Here is a 5666-nt window from a genome sequence, read left to right as displayed (position 1 = left end):
TGCTCTCCCCGCCGGAGGGCGGCACCCGGGTGGGGTGGGGAGCCCAGCTCACCCGCCTCGTCCGGCCCCTGCCTGGGTGGGTCACCCCAAAGGCACAGGTGAGCTGGACACCCTTCTCTCTTTTCCTGTCCCTTGGGCTTGGACAGTTTCGACCCTGGGCTAATGTCCACACACACACATACACAAAAAATACTCATATACAGATGCACACGCATTTCTTGTACAATCACACGCAGGTGCACACCAACACACCCATATGCAGTCCACACGCAGGTGCACACCAACACACTCATATACAGCATCATACAAACACACACATATACACACATACACAAAGACACATAAAACACACACACAAACACCCATACACACACACTCTTTCACAAAAACACAATCGTGAAAGGCGTGAAGAGCAGAAAACAGTGCCCGTGACCACAGCTTAGTGCTTGGGATTTCCTTGTTTAAAAAAAGACCTCTAAGAGTCTTAGCTATAGGCTAGAGGAGACTTTAGAAGTCAGTCTATCCCCTCTTGTGACAGATGGGGAAACTAAGGCTGGGAGTGGGATTTGCCTACAGACAAGAGTATGAGGAGGTCAGTGGGAGAGTTCAGACTAGAATGAACAGCTACTCCTAGCCCACTCCATGTTTCCCTGGCAGCAGTGATTAGACTGCTGCCAGGTCCGTTCAAGGGCAAAAGTCCTTTAGACTCTGGAAGGTGGAGAAGAGACATAAAGTGTTCAATTTTGCTGATGAGCTGGGGAGAGGGAGAAGGTGTTGGCTAAGTCGAGTCCACAGGGCCAAACATGGTGGCAGAGCAGACTGGAATCCCTGCAGAATGAATTTTTAGAAAACCTCTTAGTCACACTATGAATTTAGGGTCGTACTCACTGCCACAACATCAGTAATACATAAAGTTGTTTGCACTCTCACCACGAATGACCCCAGTCTGAACCCTTCATATGCATTATTTTCTTGTAATCCTCACCACAGTCCTATGGGGGGGTGCACTGGACACTGGGGCTCCGGGAGGCACACAGATAGAAGTTGCAGAATCTGGCCAAAGACCCTTGCTCTGAACACTAACCACGAGGAGTATACAAGCTAAGAGAGCAAAAAAGCTAAATACTCCAGGTAGTGCTGGCGAAGAGAAGAGAAACAATGTAATCCAATGCTGTGTGGCACATTATCTATAGTACATCCAAGGCAACCACATGGGGGAGACAGGGAGGACAGGACAGCATGAGCAGGTGCTCGAGGAAGGCATGGATCCCAATTTGGGGTGCTTCCGTCACTTTCTAGATGTGTTACTCCATTCTGTCCACCCGAATCTCCTCTCGGACAAAATGGGGATAAGGATAGTGCCCTCGTCCTAGGAAAGCTGGCAGCTCCTACCATTGGTACTTGTACTAACAGTGTTCTGTGGGCTGGAGCTGCCAGGGAAGGCTTTGTGGGGGGCACCTGGCAGGACAGCTGGGGTGGTGTCTAGGCAGAGGCGAAGGGTATCAACTCCAGGCTGAGGGAGTAAGAAGAGAAAAAAAAAAAGAATCGCAGAGGATTTTGTGGAAAATCATAGTCCTATTCAGTGGTGCCGTTACTTCTTGCCATAAACGTGTCTTTCAGGGACAGAGAGTTTCAATGACATACAATTCCCATTTGTCCTCATTTTGTCAACTCAATGAAATAACTTTTTCTTCCTGTAGACTACCTATATGTGCCCGGGCACTCTGCAGACACATGTGCAGCCAAATGTTCCCGCTAGATCATTTATCAGCCAGCAAGCTGGTTAGAACAATGTTATATTGTTGGGTTTCTGGGTCATCCCCACCGAAGTTTTATAATGTAACTAAAATGCTGTATAGTTGCAGTAGGAAACAAAGAAACAAACAAACAAAAAGCATTGAAGCAATGCTAGGAACTAAGCTAAACCCACCCAAATGAAGTATAATGAGAAATTGTGTTTCAGCAGAAAGGTTGGTAAAGCAGATTTAATTAGAGGAAGCTAATGACATTGAGCTACTTCAGATTCTGAAGATGACTTTGCAGTTTCGAAGCTTTTGTGGTGCCGGAGCCCTGGCTCTTTATCGTGACAAACTCATTTCAAGCGGTGTGGCTTCCCCCCTTCTCTAGCACTGCTACATCGCGAGCCCTGCGCTACTGCTTTCCAGCCATGACTAAGGCCATCGGAAATGAACAAGCAGAATGAAAACAGGGTAGCAGGTGGTGCAGGAGCTGGGCAGCAAGGGGAAAGGTGGGAGATTTTTCTGAAGAGTTGAGAATAGAATAGTGATGAAGGAAGTGAGGTTAAAAAGATGCATGAGTATGAGTGGGTGATTGTCTGAATTATAATGTAAGAAGACAGGGGCAAAGGGGAGGGCGGTGCTTCCCCAAATGAGGATAAAAGTTGGTATGGTCGGTCCATTGGGCCAGTTTGCCACACTGCTGAGCAGTACCCAGCCACGAGACCATGAACGTGGCACAGGAAAACCCAGCTCTACATCCTCAGATAGTCCCGTGTCTTCTATATAAAATAAACACACGCATGTATGCATATGTTGGTGGTTAAGTTTTTAGAAAAAAAGGAATTTTTTTTCATAAGTCAGGACTTTGTAATTCAGACACCTCCTGAGTCAGTTTCATTTTGGCTGTAGGAAGAATCACATTCCTTCTCCTCATCACCACCCACCCTGCTTCCCTGCGGCTTCAGTCCCTTCCTCCTACCTACTTGATTTGGGGAGGTTTAAACATAGGGGAAAATATCTATCTGCTGCTTCCATGATGTGTAATATAAAATATGATTTAAACCAACTTCGAGCATGCGGCCAGGGAACGTGCGCCAGGATCCAGCCCTGGGTGCCCGAATGTCCCCGCCTTTTTCTGAGTCCTAGAGAAGGGATTTCACAGACTCAGGAAGGAACTCGGATTATTGAGTCATCAGGGCAGATGTGCGATGACCAGAGAAAGAATGCTTACTGGCCTCTTACGAAAAAAGAAAAAGACAAAACCGTTGTTTCTTAAATTCTCTGCCTTTTCAAGGACCTAAAATAACTCTCCTCTCTCCTTGCTTTGGGGCTCTTTTGTGATGACCTACTATAAGGTTTCCTTTAGCTGACTTAGATATTCTTTGATGTTTTTCTTAGTCTGAAAAACACTACCAGTTCTCATTTTTTTAAAGATTAATGTCCTTGATAAAACCTTGAAGTCCTTCTCGTTGACTGGTTCTAAAAGTCATACGATAATAATTATACAAACACTGGAAAGGGTTTGATGTCCACAGGTGCCAGTAAACCTTATATTTGAGATAGTGACATGGTATATCTTAATTCAGAGGCTAGTCTGCATAATTATTTTTTTTTAAAGATTTTATTTATTTATTTGACAGAGATAGAGATAGCCAGCGAGAGAGGGAACACAGGGGGAGTGGGAGAGGGAAGCAGGCTCATAGTGGAGGAGCCTGATGTGGGGCTCGATCCCATAACGCCAGGATCACGCCCTGAGCCGAAAGCAGACGCTTAACCGCTGTGCCACCCAGGCGCCCCTGCATAATTATTTTTAACCATGAACTAGAACTCTGTTTCTCAAAGTGTGTTCCATGGACCACCTCATTTAGGATTAACTGGGGGCTTGCCTAAGAGCCAGGTGCCGGACCCTGATCCGCATTGGACATAATTGGAATTTCTAATTACTACAGTTGAGACCCAGGAATGTATACTTTAAGTAAATGTCCAGTAAGTGTCCAGATGATTCTTACACACAGGGAGGCTTGAGAAGCAGGGATAGAGCACAAGAAATAGAAACAGTGTGCCAAAAGCCTAACGGAATGATTGGCACATGATAAACATTCGAAAAACGGTGGCCATCAACTCATTATGTGTGGCGAGGAGCAGCAGAGCAACGTCCCTCGGGAATAAAATGCAAGAGGTGTCTGTTAACTGCTGACTTAGACGATTTGGCACCAGCCCAGACAGAAAACTTATATTCCTGGGGATTAAGAGAAGAATAACAAATATTTTTTAATCCTATACCTTCACTCTAAGGAGAGTGAATCGGCATGGTGTTTGCATGAGAAAAATCATTTTTAATTATTTGCTACCTCTTTGTCAGCCTTTTCCTCCATAAGGCTACTCATTAATGGGAAACAGCCTCTCTTCCTCTCTTCCAAGCCCTGTCACCACCCTAGAGAAGGGGTGCTGTTTACTAGTGGTTGACAGAACATTCCAAGCATCCCCCTGCCTGCAGTCTGCAATTTTTTTGCCAGATTCATTAGGAAAATCCTGTTTTCCTGTCCTCCTGGGAATGACAGTGGCTGGCTGCGATCCCACTGGTACAAGGGAGAGGCACATGTGGCCTCAAGAAAGCAGTGGTGTGGCTGGCACTGGAATGGTCCAGACATGGGCACCCCCGAGCTGCCTCTCTTTTTTGTTTAAGATTTTATTTATTTATCTGACAGAGAGAGAGACAGCCAGCGAGAGATGGAATACAAGCAGGGGGAGTGGGAGAGGAAGAAGCAGGCTCCCAGCGGAGCAGGGAGCCCAATGCGGGGCTCGATCCTAGGACCCTGGGAAGGCAGACGCTTAACGACTGAGCCACCCAGGTGCCTCCGAGCTGCCTCTCTTGCCTTCACTCACCAGCTAATCAGGAATCAACCAAAAAGGACTCCAGCATTTTCTTTAACCCCGAGTGACTTCTCATTTAAAAAATAGGAATTATGTGAACAACAATGAAACAAATTGGTTACTAACAGTAATTGCAAGAAGGAAAAAATACAACTTCTCCTTGGGGCAAGAATGACAAATTGGCCTTTTATTAAGTCGGCGATGGCTAGCAATACAGAAATGACACCACGTTGTGAGGGAGAAGTGGGAACTACCTTTCATTTAATGTTTCTTCCACACCAGGAGCTTGGCTAGGCCTTGACTTGTGTCCTTCCGTGTATATAAGGGTAACATCTGTTACCGGGCTGGTATGATTGTGAAGAAGTGATTCTATTTGAGCGTTGCAAAGAATGGAAATCTCCCATAGAAGAGAGCTTTCTATGGCTTCGCGTGTTTGCCTCTGTGAGGCTTTTACAGCGTTCTGCTTAAGCGGCTACAATGTGTCCTGGTCTACCCTGCATTTGCTCCGTCCATCATGTGTTTAGTTCAGCTCCTGGATTCTCAGTTCCCAGTGCAAGGGGTTGTTCACCCCCGTCCCAACTGTGTTTTCCTGAGTTCGTGTTTGTCTGTCTGGCATCCATCAATTACAGTACAAGGCCAACCTAACGGCCACAGCTCCCCTGTGATGGAGAGCCCATCCTCTAAACCACCTCCTACCTGCCCGTCACACACCAAGCCAGTATGTCCCCTGGCTTGGGACCACCTGACCACCCCAAAGCCCACTAGTTATTCAGACCAGCCCATCCTCAGCTGTTTCCCTAGCCCTGCCTTGCCTTTTACACAGAGACCCCAATACAGGCCGTGATCTGTGCTTTCCCCGTGCTCCTTCTGTCTCCCAATGGACACTTGTGCCTCCCCCCACCATGGCCCTGCATGGCGTGCCATGCCTCATGTTTCTAGGGGAACTGTGAGTAACTTTACACTTGGCCTTCAATGGCACTGACCTCTCCATGTTGTCACCCAGTCATCCTTTTAAATTAAGACCCGGGTACAACTCAGTCCTTCAGTTTACCA

Source organism: Ailuropoda melanoleuca, chromosome 15, assembly GCF_002007445.2.
Source record: "Ailuropoda melanoleuca isolate Jingjing chromosome 15, ASM200744v2, whole genome shotgun sequence".
NCBI lineage: Eukaryota > Metazoa > Chordata > Mammalia > Carnivora > Ursidae > Ailuropoda > Ailuropoda melanoleuca.
This window is presented reverse-complemented; position numbering follows the sequence as displayed.